The 16,815-nt window shown below is 39.9% G+C and overlaps 1 pseudogene; it reads right to left on the reverse strand.

Moving 5' to 3' along the window:
• Nucleotides 1–1,603: 1,603 nt before the first annotated feature.
• Nucleotides 1,604–16,815, reverse strand: part of LOC149265209 (transmembrane 9 superfamily member 7-like) — a 97,117-nt pseudogene continuing 81,905 nt past the window's right edge.

Genomic DNA, 16,815 nt, shown 5'->3' on the forward strand with positions numbered 1-16,815 from the left:
TTCTTGAAGCTTTTTCTGTTAACAACCTATCAACTAAATCTGAGCATGAAAAGCTATTTTACTCATCAAAAAACAAACTAAATAACAAAACAAGATTTAGATCTAAATAGCAGATTTTATTCTAAGAATGCAGCAAAAACACATAAAGATAATCAAAGGAGGTATTGGGCACTTGAGATGGGCCCAACCCCAAGAGCTATAGCCTCCTAAGAGAGATTTAGAGCTGGTGCAAAGCTGGATTCATCTTTATTGAGCAAGAAAAGAAGAGTTACATCAAAACTGTCCACAAGGAGAACTTGAAAATGAGCTGAAAGCAAAGCTAATCTATTGCCTAAAAATCGAAATACAAACTAGCTAACTTCTGCCTACAAAATGACTAACCATTGGCTACAAAATGACTAACCACTAGCTAACCAAAATGACTAACTGAAATGAGGCCCTAAGCCCTCTTATTTATACAAATTGAGGACCCCAACAGTCCTCCTAAACTTTAGGGACTTAGCTGCCCAAAACTTGTAGTTAACAGCAGTCCTACTTGACTTGCTTGGCTGCCCTTGTGCTAATTGATTTGGTGGCCCTTGAAATCTGAGCTGATGGTGGAGAATTCGAGGTAAGGGCCCATAAATGAAGGGGACACCTTCCTACAAATCCTCTCCCTTGTGCTCCCACGAATTTGGCTGCCAAGTGCTCATTAAAATCTTCAATTTTGTCTCCAAATTGACCAAAAAGGCTACACAAAGCACCCATTAGACTTGTTGGCATAATGACTAACCCAATTCACTCTATTAGCATAAATATAATCAAAAACATGCAATAAACTAATGAGAATGGTGGATTAAGTCGAATTAGGAGGTTGAATGAGCCCAAATAATTATCCATTTTTGGGGCTCATCATCACCCCCCTACTGAAAGTGTTGCTCATCCTCTGAGCAACCAATCTATCTCCTCATCTTTGATGGCCTTGGTGGCCTCCCTGTCATGCCAAGCTTCTGAAGTGATGTCCTCTTCTCTGTCATGAAACCATGCTTTTCTCTTTGCTTCTTCCCACTACTTGCTCCTTTTTCTAGAGAATTCTCAGCTTTGGTATGATTGTGCAAATATATTCAATCTGATGGTGGAAATGGTGGTGAAAGGAGATGAAACCAGTGGAGGATGGAAGAAAAGAGTGGTTGCATGCCTCCTCAACAAACTTCAAGCTTCAAATCCCTCTCCATAATTGATTCTGGCCTGCCCAAAGGCTTCTACAGGATGTTTCTGGTAAAAATACAGAACTTCCTGTAGAAAGTCCTGTAGCTTCCTGTAGAAGGTTGAACCATGACTAAATTGTGTCCGAACTCTGAAAAAAATGAGTGTTCATGGAGGGGATGAATGTGAGGATGCCTGGGAACTTGGTAGGGACCCTTCTGCTTGTGTTGGGAGGCCCCCTTTCGGCATTGTGTTCCTGCAACATCTTCAGCGTTAACTCCCACAGCAGCACATTGACATTGGTGTCTCCTGTAATGTTACCCAAAAACCTCTAAAACAACATAAAAGGAGCAAGCACCATTCCCCTAAACCAAAACTTAAACGGCCCCTCTGAAAAATGGCAGCTGCATGCAGAGCCTCAGTCAATTCTCACTGATGAGTATATTGTCCGCACAAACCAAAGGCATGCATAGAAACCTATTGTACCGGTTAGAACAAAAAATGAGTATGACATGATGGGCATGTAGCCAAAATATAAAATTCCAGAAACAAGCTTTGTCATCTCTATCTTGGTGAAGAAATAGAATGTGGCATAGAGAAACAAGTAAAATGTTGAGGAGCCTGCAGTCAAATAAGATCTCCACCACCAGTTGTAATCTTCACTGCACAATTCGAAGTAGCACAGGACAATGGTGATCTCTGCACATGTAACAATGAGGATCACAGAGACACTGAACAGGAACCCAAATATATAGTAGAACTGATGCAACCATATTGAAGTTAATATGAAGAACAGTTCAATGAATATAGCTCCAAAAGGCAACATGCCTCCAATTGGTGTTGAGAAAATGGGCTGCATATACCAAGCTTGCTCTGGAATCTGCCTAGGGATTTTATTGGTCTTCACTGGATCTTCAATTGCGGGTTTCTTGTAGCCAAAGTAACTTCCCACAAAGACCAATGGCACAGAAATTTCAAACCATAAAAGGACCAAGGCAAACATAGTCCCGAAAGGAACTGCACCAGATGATTTTTTTTCCCCATAACAGTGCATTGAGAATAAAGAAAATGCAAAAGGCAATGCCTGGAAACAAGAACGTTGTCTTCAGTGTGTTCCTCCTCTATTATGTGCCCTTGAACATCTTATATAGACGTGACAATGCATACCCTACAAACAAACCCATAAACACCCATAATAGCAGCATAGCTGTCATTAAACCTCCACGGTTCGAAGGAGAAAGGAAACCAAGGACTGCAAATATCATTGTCACTGGTGTCATGGAAAAAAAACTGAACTCCAGTTCCCACATAGACACAAAGTAAGCTTGCATTGGTTGGGGCCCTGACCACATCTCCATGGACCGACTTCCATCCTGTTTCCTCTTGAGCCTCATCCTGTGTTTCTAATTGGTTGTATTTTGAGATATCCCAGTACAATGTTTGCATCATGATCATTGCAACCATTCCGGAGAGAAATAAAAAAATCATCAATGAGTTGATGATAGAGAACCAATGGATCTGATCATCTGTCATAAGAAGGTAAGTATCCCAACGTGATGCCCATTTCATAGGGCTCTCCCGGAAAGTAACATCACAAGTGAATATAACTTCTTTGTCTTCTACAACTTCTTGGGGAATCTCAAAATTTGACACTGTATGCTTGGTATTTGGATCACAAGTTGTCAAATGGGCTTTGACATTATCCCATGGTTGTTGATACTCATGCTTTACACTCACTGAGAATTGCCACCCTCGACGTGAACAGTCCAAGCTTCTTCGTATGCTGGGTTTCCTGTGGCGCAGCTTCCTGTAGAAACGCCTGTAGAGTGCCCGGCTTCTGTAGGATGTCTCTGCGCCTTTGAACGATCTTGGTATGCGGGAGAATTTTGAACAAGCCGAAAAACTTGGCGAAGGACGTCAATTTAACAGAATTCAGAGGTAGAGGATTCAGCCAAAGAGGTTTGCAAGTGTAAATGAATCAGCAGTTAACGTGAGTCTTCAGCCGAGCATTCCTTTAATTACTACGTGATTTGTGGTGAGGTGGCAGAGACGTGCGCTGCTCATGCAAACTGTTGGTCCCCTGCAGTGCCATCTGCCTGTAATCCCTTACCCTTAGTTGCACTGGAGTTTAAAATATCCACAACTGTCTGTGTTTTTTCAAATTTCACGTGAGTTGTCTAACACATACGTTGCATGATTCCTGGCTGATTGATAGAGAATTGGACAAGGAACTATCAGCTCAATCCTACTATATTCGTGGCTCAATTCCACCATTCCATTCATTCATGCAGTTTTTAAATTAGATTTGTGCAATAGAAGAACGAGTTTTAGTCACGTACCTGAAGTCAAATGGCTGCTGTGAGGTGCTGAGGCTAGTCATTGCTACATGCACTGGTTTCTTTGGTTGCATGAGGGCTTGGATGATGATTTATGGTTGTTTTTTCCTTGTGCAGGTGTCCTCTGGCCAGATCCCAGCTGCAGGAGTTCATTTCCACGTTCAGATCTGCACCTTCAAGCTGCTGCTGCTGAATTTTCACAGGACCAGAACTTGTTTTCGCCATTTCTCCCAAACGGTAGATCGGATCGATCTGAAAATTTCCAAGCATGTTCCTATCATCATGATGCACCTCCCATAGCAAAATCGTGATCAATGGATGCACAGATTTCGAGAAAAATGGAAAATGGCTGAAGATTTCAGAGATCAATTTCTCGAAAACCGTTCATCGGAATTGGTTGAAGCTGCTTGGGTAGGCTACTATCACTTATGTGCATCTCCCCATGAAACAGGTTTTAAAACGGATGCATGGATATGGAGAAAATGCAAAAATGGCTGATGGTGATGGAGGCTGATTTCTTGGAAACCGTGCACCAGAATTGGCTGAAACTGCTCAGGCATGTTGCCATCACCCCTGTACAATTCCCCGTAAAATGGTTTTTCAAATGGATGCATGGTTTTCAAGTTATGGAAGAAACAAATTCTGTTCTAGGTATTTTTGCTTCAAGGCATTTTGCAGTTTTGTTGCATGGTATGAAAAATGAACTTGGGCTGTGATGCAGGCATGGAGATGATGGAGGAGGAGTTTGAAAAGTGCAGGAGGACTCCTGAACCCTTGCGGAAGCTATCGTGTTCGCCAAACCACCTTTTTGCAATCCATTTTTAGCTTCTTGTAATTTCTACAGGAAGTTCCTGTAGAAAACACAGTTTTCATAAAAGAAGCAAAATGAGGTGGAAAAAATGATGGAGAAAGGCGAGGGATGGACACAGAGGTGCTTGCAGGCCTAACCAACAGATTCCCACCATCAGATTCCCTTTTAAAATTGAATTTGGTTCGTCCAAAGGTTCTACAGGATGTTTCCTGTAGAAATACAGAACTTCCTGTAGAAGGCACAAAAATTCCTTTGACCTTGTTTTGAGTGATCCTCCTGACCTGCAATGTCCTTCTTGCAACCTGCAATTATCCAATGGAAATTAGTTTTATTTTTCTTTTTCTTTTTCTCTTTTTTTTTTTTGAAAAACAACTAGGGCGCCTCATGGAGGTTTTCACCCTAATTGCCTGCCCTGGGCGCCTCCAAGGAAGGTTTTCACCCAGGGATCTTATTCCCTTTTTATTTTCTCTTCTTTCCAACCCATTGACCGCCTCATGGAGGTTTTCAATCAATGAGCCAATCTAAGGCGCCTCTGAGGAGGTTTTCACCTTAGATTTTTCCTCTTATTTCCATTTTTTCATTTCTTTTCTTTTTTTTTCCTTTTTTTTTTTCTCTACCCTACCCTACTTGAAAAACAAAATCGTTCTCAAGTATAAGAATACTTCCAATGGAGCCATGTGCACATCGAGATTAGAGACAAAATGATGTGGAGGCTCGAAATGCATGCTTGGACAGCTATCCGGATTTTAGAGACCAAATGATCTGACTTTGAAGGGATCAAACATAGCTGAGGAAGAGAGTACCGCTGCAACTTAGTGACCTTCTGAAACCATATCTCAATATAGCTTTGATATCCTTGGTCCTTTTGCTGATCTGGGTCATGTTTCATGTCACTTTCTACTATGACTTCCTCATCTTCCTCTTTTTGCTGATCTTTCTCTTGAATACATGGAATATTTTATGGTAACCATGAGGGAACTCTCTCGATCTCTGATTTTGATGCCTTCTCTTCATCAAGTGCAGCCCATGGTTCTCTGATCTTTTCTTTTGAATCTTCTTCTGCTGGATGTGGTCCTTCAATGCTTGCAATATAGCCTCTTTTTTGCAATACTCTTCCTGAGCTATGGTGAAGATCATTGAGCTCAAGAGGAGTTGTTCAGACATGTTGTGCCTCAGCTTTGCAATTAGGTTGAGCTATTCCAATGTGCAAGTTTGGAAATGGTGGTATGGGTAGCTGAGTGGGGGTGTATATTTGAGATGGATGTGGATGGGGTTGTGGTTGGGCAGGCATTTGGGGCTACCTTGGTGGAGGAGGAGGCGATGGTTGTGGATGAGCAGGTGGTGGAGGAAAATGAGCGGGATGAGTGTTGTATTGGGGCCTCCACCCCTGATGAGGTGCATTCCACTGAGGCTGTGGCTGAGAATAAGAGTGAAACGAATGAGCAACTGGTTGGGCATAATATGGATCTATGAAGGAACAAGGAGGTGTGAACCAGGAAGGATGAGCAGGGGGACCCCAAGAAGGCATGAAAGTGGCTTGATAGGGGTCATAATAGGTCTCGTGTGTCCCTTGCAGTTCCTGCTGGTAAGATCTAGGTCCATGCGGCCTCCTTTGGTTCATATAATAGAGTGGTTCAGTGGCTCCTTTGGCTCTCTGATATGCAGCTTTAATTCCGGGCAAGGAAGGGCACTGATCTGTAGGATGGTATTCTTCACATACAAAACACACTTCTATGGAGTACAATGGACATTCGTTCCTAGGATGCTTTCTAGTGCACCTAGGACAAAAAATGGCCAAAGCCCTCTTGGCTTCTTCTTGCTTCTTTTGGATCCGCAAGGTATCCAGTTGCATGGCAAGAAACTGCCTCATATCACTCTTGAAATCTTTGATCTGATTTTCAAATTCGTCTTTGGACAAGGTGCTGCTCCTAACATTTCTGCTTGTAGCCATTTGCTCCAGAAGAATGGTTTCTTCTTCTTCTTCCCTTGAGGTTCTTCAAATATGTCTTGCTGTCCACCTAAGGGTTCTTTAATCACAGCCATCGAAGAAGAGAGAAGGTTGGCTGTGTGAAGCAGTGGGGGTGTTGTGCAATCATTTTTCTAACTTATCTCTACTCCTGCAAGGCATGAAATGAAATCTTTTTGGTTGATTTTTGCCTTTTTCTACTTCTACCTGCAAAACTGAAATAGATTGAACTGCAACTAACTATCTTGCGAAAATGAAAATGCGGAATTGAAATGAAAGCAGGAAAGGACTAATCTATCTTGCTCAAATGAAATTGCAGGAATGAAATGCTAGTCTACTCTTGCGGAATTGAAATGCTAATCTACGCTTGCAGAAATGAAATTGCGGAATTGAAGTGCTAACCTATGAAAGCGGGAAATGCTAATCTACTTTTGCATAAACGAAATTGCATAATGGAAATGAAATAAACTACTTAGCAAAAGATTGTAGTGGAAAATAGAAGAAAAGCGGCAATCACCAATACTCTGACGCTTCCCCGGCAACGGTGCCAAAAAGATGGTGGGCCCCAGTATTGCAGCAATAATGCTACAACTCCTGGAACTCCCTTCTTTAATTTTAGCAACCCGGTAGTTCGTAACAAACTTGGAAGCGACGGTGTTGTATGAACAAGTACTAGCTCTTGCCGCAGCTGTCACTTGGTCAGCTGGCACAAGTCCACTAGGAGCTTAAGCCAACTTCTATGAGCTCTTAGAAGAAGCTTTTTAACTGATGGATGGAAGCTAACTCAAAGGAGGCTAATCTACTTGCGGAAAGAAACTGAAAGCCAAAAAGAAACGCAAACCCTAAGAAACCCTAATTCTACCAGCTAGTCCTACTGACGCAAAGGAGAGCATGCAAACTACTCACAGAGATGCCATTACTTCTATGAAGGTAAAATACATGTGTCTAGACTACCTCTATCTGAAGACAACATCTTTTTGTATTTTTGAATAAGTTGTTAGAGTTATCATGCATGTGCTTTTAACTGGCTTTTCACTGTGCAGGGGTGGATCAAGGAGGAGAAATGCTTGGAAAAGGTTAGGATGGTATAGAGAGGGCCTAAGGGGTCCCTAACACCCTTTCAGAGAGTTTCACAGAGTTTGGCTATCAAGAAACCTCATTCGTGAGCTTCTACAGGAAGTCTGCAGGGGTTCTACAGGATGTTTAGGATTTCTACAGGATGTTCTGTAATTTTTCTACAGGATGTTTAAAAATTGGATTTTGGAGGATGGGTGAGTGAGGTAAGGTGCATGAATGGATAGGGAGGCAGGGTAGGGGCCTGAAATGACCCAAGGACTGATGGATAGAGTTGAGGAGAAGGTGTAGATGGCTAGACTTGTTCCAAGAAGACTGAAGTAATGCTGCACAAAAGGTAGGGTTATGAGGGCAGTATGGCAACGTGAGGCAAGAAACCAAGTTAGGAGATGGAGAAGATGGGTTTGAGGGAGTCTGGGTAGACAGAGAAGTGGTACAGGTTCTCTGCAATTTGTGTTTCCAACTGAACCAACAAAGACATGCAAGAAAACAAAGATCTAGTTATGCTACCCTTATATGATCTAGCTAACAGTAACAAGAATGGACAACAGCTTTATTTACAAGGAAACCATGTATATTAACTATGCAATGAAGCATTCAAAGATCTGAACATGTAACCAACTTCTGCAAATGAAAACCAAACACTAATGATTGCATGGCAAAGCAAAGTCAGTGTTTTTGTGGGCAGCAAAGTCATCCTAGTCACAGCTCCTGATCCCACCGAGGGAGAGGTGAAACCACAGATGTTTGTTGGCCCTTTTCTTGAAGCTTTTTCTGTTAACAACCTATCAACTAAATCTGAGCATGAAAAGCTATTTTACTCATCAAAAAACACACTAAATAACAAAACAAGATTTAGATCTAAATAGCAGATTTTATTCTAAGAATGCAGCAAAAACACATAAAGATAATCAAAGGAGGTATTGGGCACTTGAGATGGGCCCAACCCCAAGAGCTATAGCCTCCTAAGAGAGATTTAGAGCTGGTGCAAATCTGGATTCATCTTTATTGAGCAAGAAAAGAAGAGTTACATCAAAACTATCCACAAGGAGAACTTGAAAATGAGCTGAAATCAAAGCTAATCTATTGCCTAAAAATCGAAATACAAACTAGCTAACTTCTGCCTACAAAATGACTAACCATTGGCTACAAAATGACTAACCACTAGCTAACCAAAATGACTAACTGAAATGAGGCCCTAAGCCCTCTTATTTATACAAATTGAGGACCCCAACAGTCCTCCTAAACTTTAGGGACTCGGCTGCCCAAAACTTGTAGTTAACAGCAGTCCTACTTGACTTGCTTGGCTGCCCTTGTGCTAATTGATTTGGTGGCCCTTGAACTCCGAGCTGATGGTGGAGAATTCGAGGTAAGGGCCCATAAATGAAGGGGACACCTTCCTACAAATCCTCTCCCTTGTTCTCCCACGAATTTGGCTGCCAAGTGCTCATTAAAACCTTCAATTTTGTCTCCAAATTGACCAAAAAGGCTACACAAAGCACCCATTAGACTTGTTGGCATAATGACTAACCTAATTCACTCTATTAGCATAAATATAATCAAAAACATGCAATAAACTAATGAGAATGGTGGATTAAGTCGAATTAGGAGGTTGAATGAGCCCAAATAATTATCCATTTTTGGGGCTCATCAACTGACACAGGTACTAGCACTGCATGGATTGATTGATGAATGGACAGATACCAGATGAAACAAGCACAGGTTGGGGTGAGTTCTTCTAACCTTGTAAACTTCTATCGCACTAATTTCCAAATTTTTAAGCACTGCCGCATAAGTGTCGTCATGGTCGTCGCAAAGTGTATCTTAAGTGTCCCACTTGTCATAAGTTGTCATAAAGTTATTGCATGAAGGGAAATGCATTGTCATGTGTCTTGGATGATCTATGTTGTTGTGTCATCAAGTATTCTAAGTGTGTGATCATAGTCGAACACATATCACTGTTCACATCAATCTCACCGATCCCACACTTTGTCATTTTCTGAAAAGCTTCCCGACCAAGAAACCTAGCATCACCCAGCCTCCCTAAATTGCACACTGCATAGTTCCTGCCTCCCAAGATTGTTTCACTGCGTAGTTTCAGTGCTCAAACCTTGACCTTGACATAGTAGAAGTAGTGGCTTGACATTGCCACATCATCAAGTCGTCTTCTGTCAGCAGTGTCATGTCATGTCATGTCATGAGTTGTCACATGCCACACCATTTTGGTCAATGATGTAAATTACCTATTCGAAATTTATTGTAAAGTGGAAGTCCAAAGGACACATTAAAAATATGAAGTCATGTAAGGTCGAAAAGTCATAGGAAGTCAAATAATCATGAGGGTAGTCAAAGAGTCACAAGGAAGGTGAAGCAACACCTCTTGTTTATATACACACCCTCATTGTATGAGCAAGGGACTTTTCACCTTGGATCCTCCCACAAGGCATCAGAGAGACAAACTAGTTCTTTTGAGGAGTAAGGAGTGGCTCCAACACTCCACTATTGGAGCTAGTGATGTTAATTGTATACATGTGTCCTGGAAATTTTACTTAATAACAAAAGTCTTCATGTCTGACACGTTCTTCATGAATGGATTATGAATATTTGTAAGACTATTCTGCGGATGTTTGTATTTCATGTTTTCTTTCATATGTGCTAAAGTAGTTGAACTATTTCAGGTATTTTAGTACTTACCTTATTGAGAATGTGTTGTAATGGTTGCTATTATTGTCCCATCCCTATGGACTATTCCACGGGATGCTATACATATTTTTCTCACTGATTGGTTGTAATGATCATCACATATTTTGTGGACTATTCCGCTGGATGTTAGATGGATCCATCTTATTTGCATGTGTCTCTTCTGGGGTGGTACTATTACCTCTCTCTTAAAGACTCACTTCACTCTTTCCCTCCATAGTGGAAGAACTTTGAGACACCTACAACTGAACACTCAACAGGCACACCTTCTTGCTTTTCCAAGGCACTGCACGTTCCTCTCCTGCTAACAGTTAGAACCAAGGAAAATCTATAAGAATATATGACAACCAAGTTGATATTCCAAATGGGGCTCCTACTCCAAATGTTGTGAGGTCTAATTGGGACTTCACATTAGGGGGACCCCTTGGTTGACGGATTTCCAGCATCATCAACGAATGGCGCTAGAAGGAGGGACACATGACAAGTTGTGCTCATTGAGTCTGTTTTTAACCTCTTATCTCAAATGGCTCATCCTCAAATCTTACTCCTGGGGTGTTTCTCTAATTTATCCATTTATCAATTTATCAATTTTCAATCCCCGATGAGCCTCTATATCACTTGTCTCAGTTAAAGTTTGATGGTGAGGATGGAACATCCATAACTGTGCACATTTCTGATTTTATGAAATTTTGTGAATCTTACAAAATCAATGATGAAGAGTTTGCTTGTGTGCTTTTCTTCCTCGCCCTTGAAGGTCATGTTAATAAATGGTTCCATACCTTACCACCCACCTCCATCCATTCTTTCCATCATTTCCTCAAGGAGCTTTATCAAGCCTTTGATAGGTATGATTATCGAGATGTTTATGAAAGAATCAATCAGTTAAGAATGAAGCCTAATGAATCAATTGAGGATTTCTCTAATCGATTCCTTCACCTTTGTTATGAATTTCTTGAAGAAGGCATAGATTGGGATTTCTTTAAACAAAAGTTTCAACATTTGGTTCATGTCTCTTTGCACGGTGAACCTGAACTCCCTAATGTTTCTACTTCCCCAACTCTTCTGAATCATGAGACACCTCTAATTTCAGATGAGGAATTTACTACTCATTTTGTTCTTTATCCTCCTCCTTTTCTAGTTTTGATGAGGGTTTCTCTGTGAAATGATAATAAATTTGGGAAATCTGCAAATCAAATTCCTAATCCATCTTCTCATTCTTCTTCCGCTTGTCATGACTCAGATTCAATGGAGGAAATCCCATAATGGCTCATGAAGCCCATGGTGAAGACTAACTCCTCCATTCCACAAGATGATGTTACTATTCATAACTCTAGTTTTGGATATGATCTAGATTTCTATTATCCTCCATCATCTACATGCCATGAGTCTTTGTACTGTGATCTACCCGATCAACCGAATCCACCAGCTAGTTTTTCACACTCTCTCAATTTTTGAGTTGTTGGCTCAAATTGCAATAAGATACAATGCAATCACATTACATATGTAGGGGAATAGGAAGGTGAATATGCTTTTAATATTTCTTCTCTTTTCCAAAATCCTCAATGTCATTCTGATGCACTTCCATTCTTGGATGATTTCAATCTACTAATCTTGGTAGTGAATCAAATGAAATCAATTCTTTCAATCAATATGTAGCCTCGTGCAACAATTATTCCTATAATGATGACTCTATTGATGTGTGTGATCACAAATTCCTAGGTGCATCATTCGATCTTTCAGTTTCTCATGAAGACTTTGGTTTAGATCTAGAATTTGATTTGTTCAAAGAAGATGTCCTTATTTAAACTTCCTCTTCATCTCACCATCCCTTGTGCTTTATCATTTGCGATGCATCTACTTGCGACAAAGATACTCCATGCTCTTCAAGTTCTTCATCCAATGAGTTAACTTCTCAATTGAGACAAGGTAGTGAGATTATCCATGATTAAAATGAAAAAAATGAAATCATTGAGTACTCTTTCCATCCCTCATCATCTCTTCTCTTGCATGAAGACAACTCTCCAAACCAACTTTCTCATCAAATTTCTTCGATTCATACAACTTCAAATTTACGATTAGAAGAATATCTCGACTTGAGTAATATGGTTGTTGAAGTTGCAAAATATGGAAAATTAGTGACAAATATGGCTTCCATCCATGAGCAGTGGCCCTATTGAAACTGGTGGTAGCATCTATCCTCAAACTATGCATGATCTGATTCAATCTTTAAAATGTGATTTTACAATCCTAGAAAGTTCTTGGACCTACTAGGGAGTCGAGGCACTTCAACTTCCATTGATGGTTATTTCAGGATCTCGCGACTCTGGAAAGCCCACCGAACTAAGTTAGATCTGGTTTCTCCCGCAAAATCCTCCTCTTTGCATGGTTCACTTGATGGAAATTTGTTTTTGAAAAATGTTTGGTATCTTGGATGTGATCTTTTAAAATTCCAGGATTTTATTTCTGACCAAATCCAAGAATATTTTTCAGTTCATTCATCTTCATACAAATCTCTCACAACAAACTCGGGTTTGGAATATGTATCTCTCATAGAGTCATGGAATTGTGAAGTTGATCATTCCAAAGGCTATCTTTGGATGAAGGAATAATATCTATCAGATTTATTTCTTAATATTCAGTTCCTGGTTTTTCTTGCGAATGTTGTATTGCAAACCTTTCCCTTCATTACACCTGAAATCCTCTTGAGTGATAATGAATGCACAAGTTATTGCGAGAATCAAATTCTTCTCCATTCATTATGTCCTTACTAGTCTCATGTTCTTGTTGTGCTAACATTCCTTTTAAATTATTTCAATAATTATGCTGCTTGTACAATTTTTCACCAGCTACAGGAAAATGGTTGGTCACATTCGGCATGTGAAGAAGTTGGTTGTATTATTCAGAGCATTCACATAGTTGTTAAAATTGGTTTATCTTTTTTAATTAAAAACTAGGGATCTGATGCTTTAATCGACCCATCTGATAATGATTCTGTCTCTAATGACTGTCATTCAGATTATCATTTTTCGATCAATATATTCAATGAAATTTGTTTTACATCCTTCAATTTTCATTGCTCAACATCTCACTATTTTTGATTTTTTTCGAGCAATTGAGGAACTTATGCCTTCACTGATGGTTATGTCAGGTCCTCATTATCTCGACATGACTATTGAATATGGTTAGATCTATTTTTCCTCACAATATTACCATTGTAATACGACGCCTCTAATTGAAAACTCATATTTTCAAATATTTTAGGGTTTTCAAGAGGATTATCATGAATTTTATGATCCAATCATTGAATGGTTGGAACATTATTACCTAGAAAGCTTCGTTGCAAATAACAAGTTTCTATCTTTCCTCATGCTTGCTAAGGAGTTCGGTGTAGATGGAGACACATTCACGGGAAGCTTTAGAGGTTTGTTGAATGATGGTTCTCATCAAAATGGTAAGAATATAAATTGGTTAGAAGCAGTGGCTATGGCCTATCTTTCTGCTGACAGGAAATACCTTCAAATTTTTGTGCAATTTATTCAAGTTCTTATCTTTTCTATTGCACATTATTTTATATTTGTTTTAATCGATCACATCTTTGTGATTGCACGGGGGGGAAAATTACGATGGATACATTCAAAATTCCTTTATACGTGACCCCAACCTTATAGATGGTTAGGTTAGGAGTAGGTCTAGTTGCATTTTAGTTTACCTACATGTCCATCTTGCATTCATTTCTCATAGTTTGTCTTATTTTTTCTGGTTTTGGTTTCACATCATGTTTTTCTTTAGCCATTTTCTATCTTGTCTTCTGGTTTTGTTTCCTTGTTGTGTGTTGTCTTTCCTTTCGTTTTGTGAGACCATGCATGGAGATGCTCTGTTGGCTCAAAGGGAATGTGGAAAAATAGAAAAGGACTTTGTGACACTTCAACATTTGGCTGACCTTCTGTCCATCTTCCTTATGTCAGTTATACCTTTTGGTTGATGAAGTTTTGACAGAAAATATGATCCATCCATGAGGAGAGTTTTGGTTAAACCATGAACCTATGTCTATTCAGGAAAACCTCATGCCCACACTCAGTTTTTATGTTTCGGCATTGTCATGCCTATCTAATTAGTAGAGGAGGAGAAGAGGAAAAATCTAAATGAGCAAACCTAAATAAAAGGTCTTTATATGCTTTTATGAAGGAACAACCTCTTCTTCTCTTAATAATTCGGGATCCCTCTTCCACCCAAAAAATTAATAAGCTCCAATGGATTGTCCTATAAAATAACTAAATAAATATGAAAGAAGAGAGGATTCTTATGTAGATAGGTGAAGCAAGCAACTTCGTCGGGGTACTGTCTAGGCTCGTTGACAGAGGAGAAATGTTTGTATTCCTCAAGTGACTCCATCGGGTTACTATCCAAGCCTGCGGGTAGTGGAGCAACACCATAGATGAAAAAACACACTCTCAAAATCTTAAGCTTGCAAACTTCACTACCCTTCCCAACTGGAAACTTTGTGATATTGATAAATCTTATGATGTGTTCAACCAAGAGAGAGGTATAGAGGGGACCATGTTTATTCACAAGGTAAGTGGGGAGACCAAAGTAATCTACATGATGAATCAATACTCCCTAAAGAACCAAGACCTTGCACAAAAGAGTTAACCAAGGAAGAGAAGCTAGAATTCTACTAGTGTGTCGCTAAGTGTTGTCGCTGCTAAAATACCGTCCAAAATTTTCACCTATGCTCAATTCTGAAGCCTTCCTTGGTCTTGTACATTGTCATCGCAAACATTAAAACTCATTCCATGTATTTTCCTGGGGAGTTTTTATCCCCTTTGCAAGATAGGAAAAATATCATCTTTTCACATGTTAGTTGTCGCATCATGTATATAAGCCTGTTATAGTGGTTTCAAGAGGTCACCTTTGTGTAAATGAGTTGTTATAACCTTGTAAACATCTGTCACACTTATTTCAAAAATTTTAAGCATTGTCGCACAAGTGTCGTCACAGTCGTTGCAATGTGTATTTTAACTGTCACACTTGTCGTAAGTTATTGTAAAGTTGTCGCATAGAGGGAAATACATTGTCATGTGTCCTGGATGATCTATGTTGTTGTGTCCTAAAGTAGTATAGGTGTTTGATGATAGTCAAACTCTTATCATTGTTCACATCAGTCTCACCAATCCCACACTTAGTCATTTTCTGAAAAGTTTCCCAACCAAGAAACCTAGCATCGCCCAACCTCCATGAAATATGCATTGCGTAGTCTCAGTCCTCTAGTTGTGACCTTGCCTCTTTGAACTGGGTAATGCACAATTCCTGCCTCCCAAGACTGCTGCACTGTGCAGTTTCAGTGCTCAAACCCTGACCTTGACTCCCAAAATTGTGCAATTCCTTCTCCCAGCTAGCCCTAATTGTGCATTATGCAGTCTCTAGCCTCAAGCTCATCCTTGAGATCTTGAAATGCGCAATGACCTAGCCTCCCTTGTTTATCAAAACTGCACAATGTGATATCCCAGTGCTCATCCCCTCAACTTGTCACACTGATCTCTAGAGTTACGCAATTTCCATCCTTAGCCTAGCCTGAACTACACACTGCGTAGTCTGAAGGCTCAAGGATCCCCTTGACTGTCTGAACTACACAGTCATTGAGCCCCTTTCCTAACTTTCCATCTAGTTTTGGCTCAGTCAATGGATCAATATGCACAATCTTAGACTAGGGGGTTTTAGATTGATGTCATCTCATCATGAGTGAATTGCAGAAATAAGTACCTTATCATGCCATGGCGAGATGATGAATAAGGAGATGAAGGAGTACAACATGTTGAAATACATTCTTGTAGTTGAGTATGCAAGCTGATCAATCAAGAGAAATCAAAGGGACACTAGTTTGCGATCACCACTCAAGACTTGAGATCATTGAAAATCCCTTATCACCAAGCCATGCGGAGGTGAAAAGAAAAGTATTCTCAAGCAAGCCTGCAACATATAATAGCAATAGTGGATTGACATTTCCACATCATCAAGTAGTCTATGTGAGCAGTGTCATGTCATGTCATGTCACGAGTTGTCACACACCACACCATTGTGGTCAATGATGTAAATTACCTATTCAAAATGTATTGTAAAGTGGAAGTCCAAAGGACACATACAGAATATGAAGAGTCATGTAAGGTCGAAAAGTCATAGGAAGTCAAACAATTATGAGGGTAGTCAAAGATTCACAAGAAAGGTGAAGCATCACCTCTTGGTTATATACACACCCTCATTATATGGGCAAGGGACTTTTCACCTTAGCTCCTCCCACAAGGCATTAGAGAGAAAAACTAGTTCTTTTGAGGAGCAAGGAGTGACTCCAATGCTCCACTATTGGAGTTAGTGATGTTCATTGTATACATGTGTCTTGGAAATTTTACTTAATAATATAAGCCTTCATGGCTAACACGTTCTTCATGCATGGATTATGAATATTTGTAAGACTATTTTGTGGATGTTTATATTTCATGTTTGCTTTCATCTGTGCTAAAGTAGTTGAACTATTTCGGTTATTTTAATACTTACCTTATTGAGAATGTATTGTAATGGTTTATATTTTTGTCCCATCCCTGTGGACTATTGTGGGATGCTAGACATATATTTCTCATTGATTGGTTGTAATGACTGTCGCATCTTTTGTGGACTATTCCGTTGGATGTTAGATGAATCCCTCTTGTTTGCATGTGTCTCTTCTTGGGTGGTACTATTACCTCTCTCTT

This window comes from Pinus tabuliformis, chromosome 6, assembly GCF_031772625.1.
Source record: "Pinus tabuliformis cultivar Carrire ecotype Pingquan chromosome 6, CPIR1, whole genome shotgun sequence".
In the NCBI taxonomy this organism is placed as follows: Eukaryota; Viridiplantae; Streptophyta; class Pinopsida; order Pinales; family Pinaceae; genus Pinus; species Pinus tabuliformis.